General features: G+C 35.3%; 1 protein-coding gene across 7 annotated transcripts in view; it reads right to left on the reverse strand.

Annotated features, from left to right (window-relative positions):
* The window catches only part of LOC138707697 (lysine-specific demethylase 4C-like), a 141,321-nt gene that overhangs the window by 85,839 nt on the left and 33,294 nt on the right, over window positions 1–22,188 (reverse strand). The window contains exon 2 of one of the 7 annotated variants that reach the window (XM_069837510.1): window positions 6,262–6,483. The exons of 5 other annotated variants lie outside the window; for them this stretch is intronic. The gene's annotated coding sequence lies outside the window, so the exon portion shown is untranslated. Of the gene's footprint in view, window positions 1–6,261; window positions 6,484–15,659; window positions 15,759–22,188 lie in introns of those variants that run through there. One more of the 7 variants, XM_069837511.1, reaches the window with a different exon arrangement.

Below are 22,188 nucleotides of genomic sequence, written 5' to 3' on the forward strand. Positions count from 1 at the left end.
TTCCCCATTTTAAAAAGCATCAGAGACAAAATGAATTATTAACAAAGTCCCTCTCCATACTTACAAATACTTACAAACTGTCATAGGCGCCAATGTAGATGGACCAGGCTGAAATTGAAAACTATCTTATCTTGTTGTAAAAGAGGAACAATTGGAAAGGGTGAAACCTAAATTCAATTCAATTACAGTATAGAACTGTTAGAAAGTAATTACTGTATATTTTACATTATTTTATGTTATTTGAATGATTGAACTTAACATTTTTCCCTCCTTTCTCGTCATTTTTTAAATTATAATAATTGTTCAGAAATATATGCCTATGGGACATTTACATCACAAAATACAGTAATATTAATATTTTCTGTACCTATTGAAATGTTTTTTCAATGTATACTTGTGACAACCTGAATCTATATACTCTTCACTAATTAACATTGTGAAGATCTTGGTGAGCCAAAATCTTTTGCAGACATATATCAACAAGTAGATCTATTACAAAATATATGGATTACTTTAAACCACCCCTATTAACTTACGAGATTTATAGGTACTGTATCTACAATTCCACATCACAATCTCTAATTAGAACATATTTGCATTTTGTATAATCAGGTAACTTCTTGAAAATACTACTTACAACATAATCAGCAATAAAAACCCATTAAGACAATTTCAGTATTTTTATTAATTTCGTCATAACATTAATCTTCTATAACATCCACACCTTCAAACTCAAACACGATATTTTCTAGGAACGACTTCACCGCGTAAGTACTTATGTCGTTATTGCATTACTTATTTATTTTTCGGTAAAAGAGTAATTTTTATGTGTATTTATTTACGCTTGCACCAATAAGTACTTGCGCAGTATTCCGAATTATAATGGAACTTGAATATATCTTACACAAGACGCTTTGCAGGGTCCACCAACCCTGTCGTTAACACTGTCCTTAAGGCTGGTACAATATTGTCATCAAAAGTTTTCACTGCTTAACATTTTCATATGGTACTTCTTTAGATAACGAGGTGCAAGTTTTACACACGCGCGCGCACACACGCTTCTGTCACTGATACACTGTTTTTGGAATTGCAAACTTTACAACAGCAGAGACGTGAACAATTAGGAATGATAAATATCTGTTCACAATATTTTAGATTTATCATATTGTTTCTTTTACTCGTAAATCAACTGAATCAAAATAACAGAAACAATAACTTCGAGTTGCAGTGATTTAAAATCTTATCTGAAATAAATTGTCTCCCAAACCTTCACACATATTACGATTTACTCTGTTGTTGCTATTAAAGATAGTACTTCAAAACTTATTTCATTCAACAACTGTTAACAGAGAGAATAATATAAATAGCTGTAGAGTACAGACCAACTTGATTATGTTTATCAGCCTTAACCTCAAATCATCTGGCTACTGTACGTATTTTATGACTCGTGCAAAACGTTTATGAAACAGAATTTAGTCGGTTAATAAAATTGTTTTCATGACTGTAATAGCCTACTATTACTTAATATTATTAGTGTTTATGAAACAGGCCTGCACATGCTATAATTATATTTTCGTCTGCCTTTATAGCGGACAATCAGCGAATGTGAATGTTTTCTGACAATTTGCTGATGATTTGTACGTCGCTTCAAACAGCGAACGAACAACGAAGTTTTGCTTCATCATTCGTTCGTTGTTCGTTCGCTAAGTGTGTACGCACCTTTATACGCGGTAACCTAGCGCTCAGATGATTCTTCTCAAGCGAGCGTACCGTCAGCTGACGGTACTGAATTGATCGAGGGAAAATGTCGGTGCACCGCATCTGTAACTTGATCATTGTCAAGAATTAACCATGTTTCCGTGATTGCTGATAACCGGGCTAGATGATCGAGAATGGTGCACACGACCATTAATATTTAGATTAATATACGAACTACATTGTTTCTCATGTTACTAATGGCAATACACTATGCAAACATAAAAAAAAATACTTTTCGGGCATCCACACCTTTCACGAAATAAAATAAAATAAATGTGACTTTTAGAACTATCTGAAGATAGACCCTCTATTTCTACAACACAGAAGCCGTAACAGAAAACAATGGCCGTGTGCACCATTCTCGATCATCTAGCCCGTTTATCAGCAATCACGGAAACATGGTTAATTTTTTACAGTGATCAAGTTACGCACCGACATTTTCCCTCGATCAACTCAGTACCGTCAGTTGACGGTACGCTCACTTGAGAAGAATCATCTGAGCGCTAGGTTACCGCGTATAAAACAGCGAACGAACGCACTCTGTCAATTATCGCTTCGTTTTTGTTTGTCGGACTGTTTCAAACATCCTCACAGTTTTCAAATAACAAGTTTCAATAATCATGGAAGAAAAAAGGCAAAGAGCACCCAACTTCTCACAGTTCGAAGTGGGAATTCTTTTAGAACTCGTCAGCAATTCTGCATCCATATTAGAGAATAAAAGTACTGACGGAAGTTCTCTAAGAGAAAAAAGCAGGCTACCTGGTTGGATTTAACCTCACAATTCTACATGAGTTATACGTGTTTACATAAATCCACATAATTTGTACAGTGGTTATTTCATATTATTGATAATAAATGGGAAAATTTCAGTATACGGATACCTCACTGACAATTATCTTGAAATAGGCTACTAAAAAGAACAGATTTTTATGTGCCAATAATTTATTTGGGAAAATTTCAGTATACGGATACCTCGCTAACAATTATTTTAAAATAAAATAAAAAAAGCAATTCGTCTGTGTATGTCGAATACGCATCTTCATGCATACGAAAAGGAAGTTTTTAGTGCCAATTTATTTTGTGTGCACAAGGTTGCAATTTTGGAGTAAGAGGGAAAGGAAAATATCTTTGTTCTGAAATTTATCCATTTATTTTGTGTTCACAAGGTTGGAATTTTGGAGTAAGAGAGAAAGGAAGGTATCAGTGTAATTTCTCTTAATTCAAGCATAAATAGCCTAATTGTCCAAAACACCATGTAGGTCCTAATAGTTTCAAACGGCAAATCTATAGCTAATAAGTGATAATCTTGCATTCTACAAAATGTTCATTTAGTTTTACTATATTATTACCGGCATAGAATAACTACTTTATTACTATGTTAACAAAATTGGACAATTAGGCCTAAATAATATTTTGTCCTCAAGTAAAGTCCCGATCTTCCAAAGCAGAAATATATATAAAACATTAGTCTATTTTGAGAAAAAAAAACATTTTTATTATTCATCTACAAACTTGCTCTTTCTACAATAACACCAATTCTGTTATTTCCGCAGTGATTTGCGTGTTGAAGATAAATCATTTCAACTTCAATTCCATCAAGTACGTCAAATTGTGCCGCCATTTTGGTTTTCTCGACTTGACCATGTTCAATTCAAGTTAATCGGTCCCACATCCGTGATCAAATTTGATCATCATCAACTTGCTTGTTAAACTTTGATCGAGATTGATACTCCGCAAATTGGCATTGAAGATGGTCAAGTGCCGACTTAACCATTGTCAAATTTTAATCGAGAATGGTGCACACGGGCATAACTGTTTTCTGTTACGGCTTCTGTGTTGTAGAAGTAGAGGATCTATCTTCCGATAGTTCTAAAAGTCACTTTGCAGAAAAAAAGAGCATTACCAAATAAAGTGACCAGAATTGTAGTTCATGGATTTCACTGTAAAATACGTAAAAGTTTATCATTTCATAGTCCTATGTAAAAATTTATCATTTCATACTCCTAAGTCATTGTATCTGTGCTTTATTAAATAACTTGTGAGCAATACCATGCAATGGTGTGCAGAAATAAAAACTATCTAGCTAAATACAGTTACTAACAGATAATCCTTTATTAGAAAGAGTGATCAACTTCAGTCTAGTGACCTTTCTTGGTTTTCATATCATTTTTAGTGAATCAGGAAATCTGGCTGCAAATTTTGCAACTTGCACAGAAGTAAAAATTTTGAAAGAAAGTACGAAGTAGAATCTCTTCATTTCGCTAACTTTCCATAACAACTAAGGTTACAATAATCTAATAAAGCAAATCGTGTAGATATCTTTAAGTCCTAAAAGTTTTATCTAAAAAATGTTCATCATCATTGTCGTCGTCGTCATCGTCATCATCATAATCATAATCATCATCATGCGTTCAAGTACAAGACCCAATGGCCTCTTGCAGATGAATTTTCAGACCACCTCTTCTTTGAATGGCCCAAATGTCTCTTCCAATTTGGACGGTAATGAAGCATGATTTCCGGGATTCTATGTGGGTACATTAGTTAGAAAAATTTTTGGTTGGCACAATTCTACCGCATTTTCATAATAAATAGGGTTATAATAATAAAATAATTTATGCAAATATCTGTAAAGTCCTAGAAGTTTTATCTCAAATGTCTTCAACTGACACAATTTTGTGTGTGAATGAATGAATGAATAAATGAATGAATGAATGAATGAATGAATGAAATAAATAAATCATTAATTTTTTAGAGAAAAATTTTTTCCCGATAAATTTCTTAGGTACCTCTAAGTCTAAACAATCTTTCCTGAAGAAGTTTTCGTTTCAAAGAATAGTTACATAAATAATTTATCTAAGGATAAAGTTTCAAAAACACAGTGCCTATACCACTTCAACTATTACATTATCTTATATAAGAAATATATAGGGAGGAAAAAATCGTTGTAGATTTTAAGTGAATAACCATTTTGCGGTTAATTTTATATAAAGATCCAGTAATTCTTTTGTACGAGGTGTGATCAAATGGTTTCAAGATTTGTTTTAATATAAAAAGGAATCAGATGGCTACAGGATAACTAGTCGTGTCTCCTTCAAAGTACTCTCATCCTGATGTGATACAGGTCTGCTAGCATTCCTGTCATATTTGAAAGAACCTGTGGAAGCTACTTTCCTGAAGTTTGTTTAGTTCCCTTGTCGTATTCCTTTCAATGGCAGGAATTTTATCGAACCTACGACCTATCAGATTCATTTTTGATCGGGAAAATAAAAATAAGACCGTTGGAGCCAACCTTTGAATAGGGAGATGTCTTGGACTAAGAAGGCACAATGGGCTTGTGGTTTTTGATGATGCAAGATCCAACGCTCATTTTGAAAGAGCTTGGGGCGCTTTCTTTGCACTTCCTCGCGCAAACGTATAAACAATAATTTGTAGAAGTAATGGTTCACTGTTTGGCCACTAAGCACAAATTCGTAATGTACCACACCCTTTAAATGACAAAGAAAACAATAGATATTGTTTAGACATTTCACTTTACTTGTCTCACTTTCTTGAGCCAGTCAGGACAGTTTGATGACTAATTTTCTAATCAAAAGTTAACTCCTTACTGCCTGAAATTGCTGAAGATTCATAGACAATGTTAACAGAGTACCTGTTACATTATATATGCCAAAATAAACCGGACTTACGATTCTGCGAGATGTGATTTCATTTGTGAGGATTGAGCCTTTGTTTCCGGGTCATATCCAACTACCCATCCCTCATCACCAGTTATGATGCGTGTTAAAAAAGCTTCTGTTCGTTTCAGCGAGATTTTTCAGTTCTTCGCATACTACAATGCACTGAAGCTTTTGGTCCTTGGACAAAACTCGGGGTATCATTTTCGCGGCAACACGTCTAATAATCAAATCTCGGTCAGTATTGTCTAACAAGTTTCGTATGATACCGGTACATTTAAAGTTTCAGCAACTCCCAGTTTGTCAATGGTCGATCGGAGAGAATTTTTTCACGCAACTCAATTTTTTCATCCGCACGTGAAGACGAGGGCCGCAAAGAACGAGGGTTATTTTCAACTGATTTCCGACATTATCTAAACCGAATGTACCACGCCTGATGGCCTTATCTCTACCAGCTTAAATAAATAACTAAATATTAAATATTTGTACAGCTCAAATAATGTTGACTAAAATCAGTGCTCAAAATTTCCAGCTTTTCTCTCACAATTTTTTGTTTTCTTTTTAAGCAAAATTTAATGTACACAGGGGTGACCATGTCTTGGAAACTTTTTGATCAGACCTCGTATAATACACCACATACGTAAGGTCTGGCAACACTTTTCTTAATTTATTACACAAAGACTACAAATGATATAGCTTTCATATAATATATACACCACTGTGAAAATAATTTTTCAAAGTTTATTTCCACATGACATCATGAAGATTCGATGTGGGTACCACTTGTTACTCGGAAGATGACCACACGTTAATCAAACTCTTGCCATACCTTCCCAACACATCCTCTATTAGAGTGGTGGCCGATTTTAGAATCCTACGGTTGCGTTCCTGTACATAGGAGAAAATCTCACGGAGTGAAATCCGGCAACCTTGGAGGCCACTTCGCAAAATATTCATCCCTTTCTTCAGCACGTCCGATATAGCATTGAGGCAAGTTGGTGTTCAGGTAGTTATGAACATCGTGATGGAAATGGGGTGGATCCCCATCCTGCTGTAAAAAGAAATTATCTGAATCTTTCTGCATTCTCGACATATGGCTAACCATCACTGCAGCATAGAGAATTGCAGCACATACTCTGAACCAGAGGTTGCACAGTTTACATGAACGCCAACTGTGGCGTAACTAGCTTTCGTGGTAAAATCTAAACAATATTATTTGAGTTTCTCTTTCATATTACAAACCTGGGAGAGTTACATCATTTGTGGTCTTTGTATCATCAATTAACACAATTGTTTCTGGACTTATGTGCATGGTATAATATTTTTATGTCATGGTCATCAGGATGAACTTATTAAAAAAAATTGTGGCCAGATGTTTCTCCTAAAATGCTATACAGACACATACCATTAGAAAATCACGTAGAGTAAAGGAGAAGTTTCTTAAACATTTCGAAATCAATGTCACCACATAATACTTCGTCATAAAAGGGTCTTATTCACTTTGGTATTACACCACTGCTTCTATAGCGTTGATGAATTCTTGGAATTCCTCTATTTCAGGTCCTGACTTCAAAGCATACTGTAAACGTGCCTGATAGCCGAAATCGACTTGACCTGTAGTTTTCTACTAGTAAGTCAAGTTTGGCATATTTGTATTTCTGTTGCATTTAATTATAGTTATTATTTACTGTTATATATGCATTATGTAATTAATTATTAGCTTATAAATATGACATGTCCCATAACATATGATCAGTGGATACAACAAACGATTATGATTATAATGAAAAGTGAAAATAATAAACTACTGGTGGCTCACTCTAACATGGGTCGCACATGGGGTATCTCGGTACGGGTTAGTTCCTAGTGCATGAAGTTCACACACGCGCAGCGTGTTCTCACTATACCGTCATTCAATCATTGTAACGAAACGTGTGTGTATTCAGAGTACAGTATTTTTTCAAACGAGTAATATGACTGTGATTAGGTGTTTTTAGAATATCCTGTGTTCATATATATGTATTACATATGTACAGATTCCGCTCGCCTAGTTATTTGCAGAAAGACATCATGATATGAAGGTTCCGGGTCATAAAAAAATTCGTAAATTAGCACGTAAATTTCGGGAGACTGAAAATACATATAAACACAGAAAGGAAGAAAATTTTGACGGAAAGAATGTTAGAGAGCATCTGCAACCACTTGGAAAATTTCCTCTAAAATATATGAGCCGTTCAGAGCAGAAGTGGTGTAAGTCAATTTTGAGTTACACTACTTTTGCTCTGAACGGCTCAAATAAATAATATACAAAATACAATTCCTACTTTCTCTTTGTTTTTTTTTCCTTCTCTCTCTCTCTCAATCTCTCTGTTCTTCGTATATACATTTACAGGCAAAATATATATTCATGTCATTTAAATTTGTATAATAACGACCGAATCATTAGCCTAGTTTATATGAGCCGTTCAGAGCAAAAGTGGTGTAAGTCAAAATTGACTTACACCACTTCTGCTCTGAACGGTTCATATATTAGGCAAATTGCCCACCAAGTTGAACTTCACGTTTTCCGTGTATAGAGCCAAAAAGTTGTTTAAAATCAAACCATACAAAGTTGGTGTGTGTCATGAGTTAAGGCTGATTCACAATAAACCGGGAACGGAAACGATAACGAGAACGGAAATAATGTTAAAATATACTGTATGTATTTAAATGTGAGTATTCACAATAGTTAATTGTGAATGCTCACATTTAAATACATTTATTTTAACAATATTTCCGTTCTCATTTTTGTTGTCGTTTCCGTTCCCGGTTTATTGTGAACCAGCCTTTACGAACTGGACGTTCCAGGAGGAAGGCGCAAATTTTTGTACGATTTATTTATAACGTGCATGATGAAATAGACCCATAACTTATTTTGTTCTCCGAGGTTTAGTTCCATTTCCATGGCTACGTAAATTTAAAAAGTACTAAAAAAAACAGCCATTTTACACGAAGTTCCCTACCTACAAACCTACATTATAGAATAAGCTGCTTGTTCGTTCACTTAATTGCCTTGCCCCGTGCAGACGGATATTACGATTTGACCGAACATTTTTAATTACTTCGTTTCAGATTTGTGAAGCTGCGGTAGACTACCAAAGAATATGAAATGACAGTGTAAAATACCGTAGTTCTTCTAGTAGCATTCGTAGAAAACAATGCGACCTTAGATACACGAAGGCTCTACTAGTTGCACAAACAACAGACGATTTATTTATCATTATTCATAGTTTTCTGCCTTTCTTTTAGTCTCCGCATACGATTCAAATATTTATCTATCAATACTATTGAAAGTGACGATAATTTAAGCCGATTCTATTACATAAGGGTTCGTGGTCTAACAGTCAGAATTCGTGACTACAAATCATGAAATCCCGGGTTCGATTCTCGTTCTCAGCATGAAAATTGTTCTTACATAAACTATTTAATACTTTCACTCGTAAAAATCAAGGAGCTAAGTGAGTGTACACTTGGTCAAAATGAAAGTGACCGGTCTCTTGAGCAGCGAAAATGTTCTAAGTCCCGTTGGGTGAGCGCGCAGTTCACTGCCGTAAACCTCAGTGCGCCGCTTTAGGTAAGTCATAATACAAGGCGCTGATTTGGGCTACATCCACAGCATGCTTCGAATCTCCGTAGTGAATTTTTTGTTTTGTCTTTTCTTTTATTTTTTACAACTCCTTTTAGTGTAATATAATCAAATAATTTTGCTTATGTTAATTCACGTTACTTCCAGATACTTACAAAATAGGTGAAAATTTGTGGTTATAATTCCAGGAAATCAGGATATATTTTGTCATCAGAATTATGGTTTCTCGTCTTGTTTACAATTACTAGGTTTAGGCCCTGATGATCATGAATTTAGATTAGTATAATAATCATATTCCCTGTAGTACAACTTCCAAATTAATTATTATCAATTATTTAACCGTCAACATATTATTAACTGAATGTTCTTAGGCAGTAGAGTGTAAAGCAGCAGGGATTAATACAATAATTAACACAGCATTTTAATACCTCCACAGCATGCTTGGCGTGGAGCAGTGGTTAAGCTACTTAACTTTTATGCAGACAGTTCGAGTTCGAATTTCCGTAGTGAATTTTTTTGTTTTGTCCTTCCTTTTATTTTTACAACTCCTTTTAATGTAATATAATCAAATAATTTTGCTTATGTTAATTCATGTTACTTCCAGATACTTACTAAATAGGTGAACATTTGTGGTTATAATTCCAGAAAATCAGGATATATTTTGTCATCAGAATTATGGTTTTTCTTCTTGTTTACAATTACTACGTTTAGGCCCTGACGATCACGGATTTAGATTAGTATTCATATTCCCTGTAGCACAACTTGCAAATTAATTATTGCCAATTACGAAACCGTCAACATATTTACTCAATGTTCCTTAGGCAGTAGAGTGTAAAGCAGCAGGGATTAATACTAATTAACACAGCATTTTAATATGAAAGCCCCTAATTGTCGTCTTTAGTGTTACTTCCATCCAGCATCAAAAGTTTCTATTAACACGAAAAAAATAATAAAGCGAAATGTATTCTAAGGATAAAAAATGACGAAAACCTGTTATATTTTCACTGATGCATTTAAAAGGCAACAAAAAAGAAGTTTAACTCCACGAAGATTTGAACTCGCAACCTCACTAACTGTTTGTCAGCTATCGCTAATGGTCGGTTTTTCCAAGTATTGTTAGAAAATTTAACGACTGTTAAACTCTAAACAGTTTGTTAATTCATAAAATTGTATGTTTTCAACACCAGTTTGGTTTAACAGATTGTTAATTTTAAATGTAGGATTTCGGGCAGTTAACTCGTTTAACAGTTAGTTAAATATGGCCGATGTCTCCACAGCTGTTCGAACAGAAGTTGCGAAATTAATATTTTGTGTCTCTCTGTAGGGAATTTTTAGCATATGACTGGTAATATAACATTTAAAAAATACTTTGGACTGTTTAAATACATCAGTGTTATTTTATTTCTTTCGTATTTCGTATCCATAATAGCAATGAGGAAATATAATCTTACTTTGTAATTATTATTCAGCAAGTCACCTACAACTTTCATTTGTTAACTGTTTGTTTATGGAGCGTGGCCTACTATAACAGGTTGTCATTTTATGCAAGTTTCATGACTCACTCTATAATACAGAATTTAAAGATTAATTTTAGCCAATCAAAAATTGTCTTACATGTGTAGAATCATTACCAACTGCTGTTGAGTAGTTAAAATAGTGCTAACAGACGTTATAGTTAAGTGTTGGTTATCTTAAACAAAATTATGTTGATCAAATGGAAAATACATTAACAAAGCGTTAAAAATAAACAGACTGTTAATTTAACATTCGTTAAGCAAAATTAAACATTACTTGGACAAACTGGCCATGAGAGTTTTATTGCAATCAGAATGGCATTGTAACGAGCAATGGTGGTTGTACTCCACTTGAGAACCTGTTATACAGTATATAGTGTTTGTGTTACAATATTCACTGTTTAAACATTCTGAACGATCTATCTGTTTTAAATCTCGTATATGAATTACTTTCTCACAAGATTTTAGTGATTAATAAATAGTTGTGTTCCTCATTATAACTACTACTAGAAGAATATATGCAATCTTATGAACAAAGCCTGGCTGTTCCGAGCGCTCACGTAAATAACAGATTCGAACTTAGTCTCTCAGACGCCGGCCACTTTCATTTTGACCAAGTGTACACATACAATGGATTGATGTAGGCAGGAGGACCTCAGTGTTCAAGAATGCGTCCTACGTCTAAAGAGTGGGAACTATACTATACAAAAATCATCAAGAAGATGTAAGCCAAATGCAAATATTTATTGTGTATCGATTATCATAATGCAGTGACAAATGAACACTTAATTTATTGCTTAAAAGATATAAGTAAATAAACTAGAATATGAATTCAAAATTATAAGAAAGTTAATTTGAATATGAAATCAAATTATACAGCTGAGATTGAAAATAAAATAAACCCACTCTAACAATGAAAACTACACAATCGAACACTTTTGTGAATACCAAAAGCATGTCTAGCAATTAAATCCTTAACGTTCATATCTCATTTGTAATTAAAATAAATTGAAGATTACTTTATACAATTTAGGCTATAATATTCTTTTCCTAATAGAAAATTTTAATATACTATAAATGTAACTTCTCGATCTGTATGAGTTCCAGAAACATCGTATTCCAAAAAAATCTGATAGCAAAATATTAGTGATTTCTTAAGAGAAGTCACACAAATTGTATCTAAATACCTATTTTATTTATTACATATACACGTAAATTGCCATTCACATAATTTATAACACCCATAACCAGCTTATAGCCTTATTTGAGTATCCTAAAAAGGCATTTCGTTGGTTGTTACATGATTTTGCAACCTTTGAAGAAAAATACTTCGATTCCAATTCATGCATTCAAACTTTTGTTTCTGACCAATACTACCAATTTTACTAATATTTCTACTGTAGAATACACAGTTTTCGTATTCTACCAAAACTACCGGATCAGTGTTCTACAAGGCTGCAAATCTACTCCGGTTATATAAGAAATCCTTTGTTGAGAATTTGCTTCATCCAAATTCTATCGGAAGTCATGTAGCTCAACTCTCCCTAACAAACCGAAAATTTTAACCGTCATGTCAAGCAAATACTGTAGTCTTTCATGAAAGAGAGTTATTCTAGATTTCGTGTACCAATACCTACATTTCTCCCTAACAATCAGAATCCCCGCTTTCTAGAACGTTCTTGTTATTGTGATTTTGCTGGTGTAAGGTGCTTTAAATACTAAGAAATAATTATAATAAATAAATATAATATATATATATATATATAAACGAAATTATTTATTATTTCGAAATAGGTGTATAAGAAAGTTCCTTTGAGTTACCGTGTTTCACAACAATGTTAGTGAAAGAGTGCGAGGAGAGGAAAGTTTTTTAAACAGGGCGAACCAAGAAGAAAGCACACTTTAACAATTTTTAAACAGGGCGAACCAAGAAGAAAGCACACTTTAACAATTAAGAAAAGCTCAGAGGTAAATCAGTGTGGGATTACTGATAAAGAATATGAGGTAACATATTGTTCTGACACAATATGGATAAAAGCTATACCTACGAGGTGCATTCTTTACCATGTGTTTGGATCTGTACTTCATGATCGAAAAAGGCGTAACTTGTGGCCTCATGGCCCCAAAATTAATAGGTGTGATTTCTACCTATGGGGATATCTAATTTCAAAAGCAAAGATTCCTATACCGGTATTGCAGATTTTGGAAAACTACATCTTACAAGTAAACATTTTAGTTACGTTTTATGAACGTCATCGGGTCTCAAAATTTAAGAGATGTGAGATATGCATTCGGAAAGACAGACTTTAATCTACTTCTAACTTTAAGTGTAGATTTTAAATAACCAATTTAGACCTACTATCTTACACACAGGACGCATTCACTCACTGAATTTATACGAAAATTAATAATTATTTAATTTTGTTTTTAATTGAAACACTCATAAATTAATAAAGGGGACTGACTTCAGATACCAAACAAGGTAATGATGTAATACGTAACATTTTGAACAAGATCTGAGTTGCAGTTTTTATTTAATGTGTACTTATATATGCCAAAATATAATTTTCGAAATTTGCACTCATATTTAAATTGTTATTATGCATAAAGAGCACGACATGTTTAAATCTCCTACGTTTGTATTATTTGAATCCTATTTAATGAATAATAGAAGTTTCGCTGGTTTTCCTCCCTCCTTCGTCTTCGTTTTTAACTTCCTCTGTTGTATAATTTACACGCCAATGCTTGTAGGGGAAGGAATGGTCTTGTCTTTATACCCCTAGCTTGGGGTCAGCAGAGCGTAGTGGCCTTCACAGACACATACACAGGGTAGCACATGAACGAAGGACGAAGACGAGATTCAAACCCTTCAGACCACGCCGCCTAAGCGGATTGCGTCCTAGACCGCGTAACCAACCGGTTGTATCTTAAATAGAAGTAGAATTATTGTATCTTCAATATGGCACAGTTCTGACTAGAAAATATAACTGAAGTAATACCCGGTGCCCTAACTAGTCTTCTTTAAAAACTTGATAGTTTCACATTACAGTACTTGGCAATGTACAGTGAATCAATTTAATATTGGGCCAATGCTATCTTACTATATGTGCAGAATCACATTTTGCATTAAAATATCAATATATTGTAAAATACATGGATATAAATATATTGTACAATTAAAAGTAAGAAAATTAAGTATTGTACTATAGTCACTATAACGTGGTAAAATATTTCAATCATAAGGAGACATTATTTGCATTATTTTTCTTGAAATACCGTAAGAGTGCGTCAATTTAATATTGGGCCGATCAGTGTTATTATCCACTCAAAGTATTCAGTTCAGTCTCAGGTGGAGTCAAGTGCGGTCTCTGTGCTATGTGGTTGTACCGAAGCTAACCCGAAGCTAACAAGAGTGATATGGGGCGAAGAGGACCCAACATTACGCTTGAGGAGTGGCAACTGATTTTATACCATCGTGCAAGAGATAAAAGTCAAAGACAAATAGGCAATATGCTAAATTTGTTCAAGACTAGTGTTGAATATATTATAAGACGATACGAAAAAGAGGATGGGATAGAGAATATATCACAAACAGGTCAACCAAAGAAAATATCTGAGCGAGAAGAACGGTTCGTACTAAGAATGGTTCAAACTAATCCAAGAATAAGTGCACCAAAACTTGCTTCCGAATTGTGGACAGGTTAATAAGAAAGTACATCCAGAGACAGTGCGTTGTGTAATTAGGAAAGCAGGGTACAATGGCAGAGCTGCCAGAAGAAAGCCATACATAAGTGAAGTGAATAGAAGAAGAGACTTTAATTCGCAAAAGTATACGTTAATAAGGATAAAAACTGGTGGAAAAATGTGCTTTTTACGGATGAAAATAAGGTAAATGTTTTTGGTTCTGATGGTAGGATAACTGTATGATGCAGAGTAAATGACGAACTAAAAACTAAATACTTGCAGCCTACAGTTAAACATGTGATGATCTGGGGTGCATATCTTCAGCTGGGATAGGGGAGATGGCCTTCATCGGGGGTAAAATGAATCAAAATGACTATCTGAATCTTCTGAAGAGCAATCTTCATAAGAGTGCTGAAAGGCTGAGTATTAGAGACACTTTAAGTTCTACCAGGACAACTACCCAAAACGTAAAGCTTGGAAGAATAGAATGTGGTTGTTATATAACTGCCTGAAAGTAATAGAAATACCTCCACAAAGTCCATACTTAAACCTAATGGAAAAATTGTTGGCAACAGCTGAAAAGGGGACTAATAAAATCAAAACGTGAGCTCAAAAAGAGACTGCAGGAAGAGTGGGCATTTATTGATTCAAATTATACCCAGAAAATAATTGAGAATATGCCGCAACGGTTGAGGGCGATCATTAGACAGAAAGGGAATCAAACTAAATTGTAGGGATTACATTTTTGTACATACGAGAAAACGTTTAATTTATCTGGCCCAATATTAAATTGTGTGCATATATATTAGGTTATTTTTTCAGAGAGTCGTTGTATCTCTTCAAGTAACAATTTGTATTTTTTTACGAAGTAAGTTTGTGTTGTTTAAATTGAAATAATGTTCTGAGCTTGAATTTATTGTATATGTTAGTTTCAAATGTCAAATAAAGACCTACAAAGTGGTAGTACGACACTGGTCCAATATTAAATTGATTCACTGTACGTGGAATAATGCAGTTCTAGAAAACAGAAATGTCAGTGATTTACCTAAAGGACAATATTTCAGGTTCGTCATATCAAAGAAAAAGAATACAAATAAGCGTATTTACATATATATTTTCTCATCAGTCTGTTGATTCTCCCAAAAGATAATCTAAATCATTTCCCAACATTTCTATAAAATTTTATAGGATGCTTGATCTTTCCTATACAACTCGCGGAGCCTTCGCAGCACTCAACAGCTGACCAAGAACTATGGAAGATGAAGATGAGTGTGTATATGACTAATTTGGGCCACATAAATGGCGTATTGTGTGTAAACAGTATTATACACTTTTTTGTGTTCGTGCCATTTTTCCAACTTGAGCAATTAAGAATATGCTAATTCCGTGATAGTAGTGACTTACGTGTAAACATGATGAGCAACTTTTGTTGCACGATTAAATATTGCATTAAATTTAAGTTGCACTGTGGAAGAATACCTGTAGTTACGAAGCTGAGAAACGGAATGAAATTTGTGCGAGTAATTTACAACTTCCACTGTCTGAGCCAACGAGGCCAATAGCAAAACAGTTTCGTTCCACGTCCGCTGAGCATATTGGCGTTGCTTTTACGGTGTGTTTACAGTGGCTCTGGATGGGTGTCTGGTGTATATGGAAAGCGTTAGTTTGAATCGGCATGAACATGTCTCTACTGTATTTTTAATTGGTTATTTTACGACGCTTTATAAACTGCTAACGTTACCTAGCATCTGAATGAGATGTGATAATGCTAGCGAAATGAGTACAGGGTCCAACGCCGAAAGTTGCCTAGCATTTGCTCGTTATGGGTTGAGGTAAAACCCCGGAATAACCTCAACCAGGATTTGAACCCGGGCCCGCTCGTTTCATAGCCAGGCATGCCAACCGTCACTCCATAGCGCTGGACTTCTACTGTGTTAATAATAATAATAATAATAATAATAATAATAATAATAATAATCATCATCATCATCATCATCACCATCATCATTCGAAACAACCTCTGAACTTAATGATCTGTGCGGTCTCAATAATTTAATGCCATTTTAAGTACATTCTAAAGCTGCGTCTATACGGTTGAATTTTTCATGCGAGTACGCAGGAAATCTGGGGAGAATATTGAAAGAATAAAATTGAAAAAGCACGTTCAATTAAGATGCAAGCAGATTTTGCGTCTACATGTTGAACGTCATCTTTACTACATATATACAGAATGTAACAGGAGCGCACCGACGAACTGCTACGGATGATAGGCCATGCAGAGGATAATTTTTTGTTAAGGAACATATACTCCCAAACATGTCGTTTATGAGTTACACGCATTTATCAAGGTGCGCATGCCACGCACCGTAACCAACCCGTACGTTGTTCATCTGCGTCGTAAGCATAGGCGGAGTTGTGGGGGGGGGCATGAGGGGGCACTGCCCCCCCCCAAACTTGTCTGAACTCTTTTTTTCTCTATTAATGTTAGAAAACGTTGAATTCAAAAGACCGTTTTTGCTTTTGTTTATGATTAAGTTTCTGTGCCTAATTTGATGAATTAATGTCTTCAGATCATGTGTCCGGACTATAATATTTATTTTAAATTTCTGAATGTCTAAGAATTTCTATACCTCATTTGAGAATGAAACCATTGTAATATTTCTTTCGTAACAGCCTGTACTCATGTGTTAGAAGTCTGCAGGTATTCAGGCCGCCACTTGGAGAAATATCAATAACATACTCCACAACAATGCAGAAAAAAGAAAAGTGATCCCGGTATAACGTGCAAACTTAAAGACGGAATTAAATAAAAAAAATTAGAGTTTACATTCCATATATCATCAGGAAGGTAAAATTCATATTAAATAGTTTCTGGTAGCACTGTTACGTAGTTTTATTGTAGTAGACCTACAGTTCAAGTCCTACACAACGTGGATGTAACATTAAGAAACATGCCCCTGAAAATACCTTTATTAAATGATCATATTCCGATATACTGTACCACGGTCAAGCTACAACAGTGGAAGAGGTAAATGATGTCCCCCATAACCCGTTATATGGAGATTCTATGGTTTTGCTTTCTCTCTCCGCCTATGGTCGTAGGCTCTCACTCTGTCGTCTGTAGGTTTGGTTTGTTCTGAGGATTCAATCAACATGGAGTGTGAATTGTCATGGAGTTGTCTGAACTCATGAGATATCATTATGTGTTACGATGAGGAGAGGGGAAATGGAAGATAGGCTCGTTGCATCTACGAGCAATCCACCGACGCACGCCTTGGAGAAACGGGGAATCTTCGTCCTCTGTACGTTGGCGGCGGGAGGCGTGATGTGAGGATACCGGATTTTGAAGACACTGTGGTCGTGCGATTTATGGCCGGTTTCTGGTACACATCAGTTAACTCTCAGTTACTTAGCTGCTCTTATAAATTTAAGTGCACTGATAATTTTTATGAATTTCCGGAAAGTTAAATGTAGATTTATCAGCGCTTGTAACAACAGTTGAGGTAACATCAAGTTCAGTATCTATTGTCGTCCATAGATGTCTCCACTAGTATTTTGTTAATGATTTTTTAGTTAGTTATAGTTACTTTTGTTTGCAGAAGTTTTCAGTAGTAATATGGCTGATAGGTACATAGTGAGCTCTGCACTAGTAGATGCAAGACTTTTTAATTAAAGAACCGTGTGATAAACGATAGTGTAAACTTAACGGCAAAAAGAATGGGCCGACTCTTGGTCGATAGAAATGCTAAGTTCTATCGCGCGGTTCACTCGTGTAAACGTAACGCACTGCAAGGCATTGCTGTTGTGTCTCTTCATTGAAAGTCATCCGTCTATAATGTGGTAAACCTTACGAGCTCTGTGTGGCCCAGTGGTAAGATGTCTGACATGCGTACCAGAGGTTGTTAGTTTGCCTCCCGGTACGGTAAAAATATTATTTTTTATTTTAACTTTAACTTAATTTATTAGTTTAAATGTGAAATGGCATTTGTTAACAAACTTCGTTATACCTGTCTTATAAAAATATTATTGCCCATCACCTGTGGGCTATTAATAGGCGAGACCTGGCCTGTATAAACAAAAATTCTTGTTTCACATCCTAAAAAGACGGACGCATATCAAACAAAAATAAATAAATAAAAAGAGATAATCTGTTAATATATTAACAAAAAAAGGCCTGTGGTGGGGACTAGTATCTCGTCCACAAACCACCTGCGTCAACAACTGCCCTCATTCTGCGCGGCATGGAGTCCACAAGATTATGGAACAGGTCTAAATTCTTGGCCACCTCCTCCCACGCATCTAGAACTCTGTCCCACAATTCCTCAGGTGTCCGAACAGGTGGTATATTCGTTATGATTCCAGTTTTAGAGATTACTCTCTTGTGCATTTCGATCTTAATTCATAAGGACCAAAAATATTAACAAGATAAACAAATGTTAACTAGAATTTGTAAATTATTATTGAATTTATAACGATTTTATTTAACTCGACTGTTTGAAATGTTTTTGCGTATTCCCGTCCTTCATTCATTATAGAGTAGAATATATAGTGACAATGTTAATTATACAGGGTGAATCGTAAGCAATGCCATTAATTTCTGGAAGTTATTCTATGAGATATTTCAAACAAAAAAGTTTAATATAATGTTGCTCGTTTTTTGCTTCCTTTTCCGAGATAAAATTTGTTTTATATGAAACATTTAATAGCATGTTTTGGGAAAGTCATTGATTTAATTCCAAATATGCTCTGTCAGTTTAAGAGAGCAATCTATTATGATAATAAATGATTGGAACAATTTTATGCAGAAATTTGATCCGAACGAATATAACATTGTAAAATTCCTTTGCTGAACGAAAAGTTAAATTATGCCAGATATTTTATTGCTTTATTGCCTCCCTTGCTTTTAGAAATGAATAACATCTTTCGAAAATGCTCTGTTTTGTCATTTCATCGCTAAGTTTAGTTGAGATAGTACTAGCTTTGAGATCCACAGACGTTGCCAGGGCAGCACGAGCCGCCCATATTTATTCGCTCGTCAGCATGCTCAATGAATATATTGCACAGCAGTGAAGCGTTCTTTGTATTGTTCAGATTCTCCCTTCAGTATCCAGATGGTATGTGATGTCTGGAGACGATGCGGAGAGCGATTTGCAGAAAGGCTCAGTAATAGCACAGTCTAGTACATACAGTTACGAAACTCAATACGTAGGAAATATGCATCCAATGAAGTTGAACATTAGTTGCTAGCCACTAGGATCGCTACTATCGCACAGTCTACTGTTCCTAGTACTCTCAGTTGCTAACCACTTGAAGCATTATATCGCGAAAAATGCAAAAAAAAAAAAAATCACCTCAGCTTCGTGACTGTATATACTAGACTGTGGTAATAGTGTGGGCCGACATATCAATAGAGACAACAGAGAGTTTTCGCACCCTCGCCGTACGCTAAACGTTTAACGCTAGGTTGACGTCATTGATGAAAGAGTCAATCAGAGCTATTCACCTCACGTTATTTCAATAGCGGAACCCGTTATCTCTAGCCGGATAACGTGGACGCAAATGAAGTTTACTATAGGCCTAATTCGGTAATAAAACATGACATTTCGATTGAGATTTACCACTGCGGATGAAATTAATCTACTTAGAACAGCTCAAGACGGATAAATTATTCAGCCGAAATACAAAAAGGCTCAGGAAAATATTTTTCGTTGAGACTCAAACAGATAACAATGTTGATTCATGAATACTCCGACAAACGAAAATGCTCTTTGTTTAAGTCGCCGTAACTCGGTAACCAGTAAAGATTTTGAGTAGCGACCACTTTTAAAAGTAATTTCTATTCTTTCTCAACATATCTTTCGCTTTGATCCCGCTTGGATCTAACGAGAAAAACGAAAAAGTTTATCGCTTATCAACTTCAGAAGGTGTGTAATTGTTATTCTGAAGAGATCACATCGACCTTGGTATTCTTTATTCTTACTTTTCAAAAAATACTTTCATTTTGAATTTTTTCTATGCCTTTCTGAGACATTTAGCTATCTATTAAAAAAATACAGCGCGATTGATTATCATAGGAGCTACAACAGTGGTGTATATTCAAGCCCGAACGCAGCGGACAGATTGCACTGCGTGCAGGTCAACTTTCGTCCTCTACTCCAGTAGCCTACTTCACAGAATGTACTGCACTGCGCAATGCACTTTGTACGTGCATTAACAAGACAATACTGAGGGGGTGTTGGTGCAAACTGTATACGTGATGGCGAAATAAATAAATTAAAGTTACATATTTATTTACTATTTTTGTTTTTATTAAGTAATATCTGACAGGAAGTGTGTTGAGGTAACTTGAATGTTTTTTTTTATCGACTGAAACGTAACACTTAACATAAAACTAGCTTAGTTATGTTTTTTTAATTGTATTTTTGCGATGATACCAGTTATAAATCTGCGGTAATCAGAACACAGCACTCTCAGGCTAGCGTATCTTAACCGCGGGTCTCTTACAGCACCAGCGTGCATTTGTAGCTGCTAGCGGGTATGCTTCCTCCTGCACGAGGGTGCATGTCGCCATGCCCTGCTTACCAGTAACCAATTTCAGCGAGTGCTGACGACCACTGAGTTATATCAAGAGCAATAGTACGAGCGACAGAAACCCTGAGAATATGGTTTAAATTAGCATCTGAAACACTAGGCCGCAATTTTCTTTTTGTGCACTTGGGGACAGACAAAATCGTTCACGTATACAAGTTGAGTAAAACTTAAAGTAAACAAAGTTAAACTCCGTTCAGTGATCGATACCACACAATTATCTTTACATGTTGTACCAACCTAAGATTTTATTTATCTAATGTAGCCTAACCAAACATAAGAGTATTTTATTTGTCTAAATAACACTACTCTAAAGATTAGAACAAAAAAGATCTATCGCTAAACTGCGTAACCTTTCGGCTCAGGGTCTGCCGTCTAGTTCCGGCCACTAGACTTACTGCAATAATCGCGGAAGATGTATTTGGATACCTCACAGCAGTATTCTTTACCTCGTTGCAATGCGCATTGCACCATTGCACGGCTATTTGCACGCGTGCAATTTTGAACATTTGTGAAGCCCTGCCCTACTCGAACGCACCGAAAGATAGGTAGCAGTGCAAAGGTTGTCCATGCATACGTTATGTAGAGCAGCGGTGCACAGAACGAGGAGACATACTGCCTTTAAAATGTGGAAAATATTGCATTATTAAAAAATGAAATATTCGGACACTAAATGGTATTTTTTTACTTGGTTATTTAACGACACTTCATCAAATACGAGGTTATTTAGCGTCGATGGAATCGGTGATAGTAAGATATTTGGCTAGATGAGGTCCAGGATTCGCCATAGATTACCCAGCATTTGTCTCACGGTTGGGTAAACCTCGGAAAGAACCCAATCAGGTAATGTGCCCAAGCGGGAATCGAACCCGTGCCCGTGTGCAACTCCTGATCGGCAGGCAAGCGTCTCTTCTCTCGCCCCCATTCCGCAAATCCAGGAAATTTGCCTCCAGAGTTGCAGCTAAAATTAATTGAATATTCACATACTGCACTGCTGTAATGTACGCATAATGACAGAAACTTCTTTAGCTTTTACAATTCTTCAAACTATGAACTGTGTCCGAGGAATCGTAAATTTGCAGCGAAAATTAGTTTATTACGATTTTCACCAGCACATACATACCGATAGGTTTTCATGAAACGAACAAAGCCAAAGTTAAAGGCCAAGTTATTCGACCATGATAACCGCCCTGTGCTTAGATTTGCTTCTTTAACATTTTGCGAGACGTATTAAGGGTAGTGAAGCGCAACTCGAAGAAGAAATTCTGGCGAAATTTTATTTTAAAAGGTTTATTTTCTCATAACAGTATTTATATTATGACGACAATGATGTAATTCTCCAGTA

Source organism: Periplaneta americana, chromosome 10, assembly GCF_040183065.1.
Source record: "Periplaneta americana isolate PAMFEO1 chromosome 10, P.americana_PAMFEO1_priV1, whole genome shotgun sequence".
NCBI lineage: Eukaryota > Metazoa > Arthropoda > Insecta > Blattodea > Blattidae > Periplaneta > Periplaneta americana.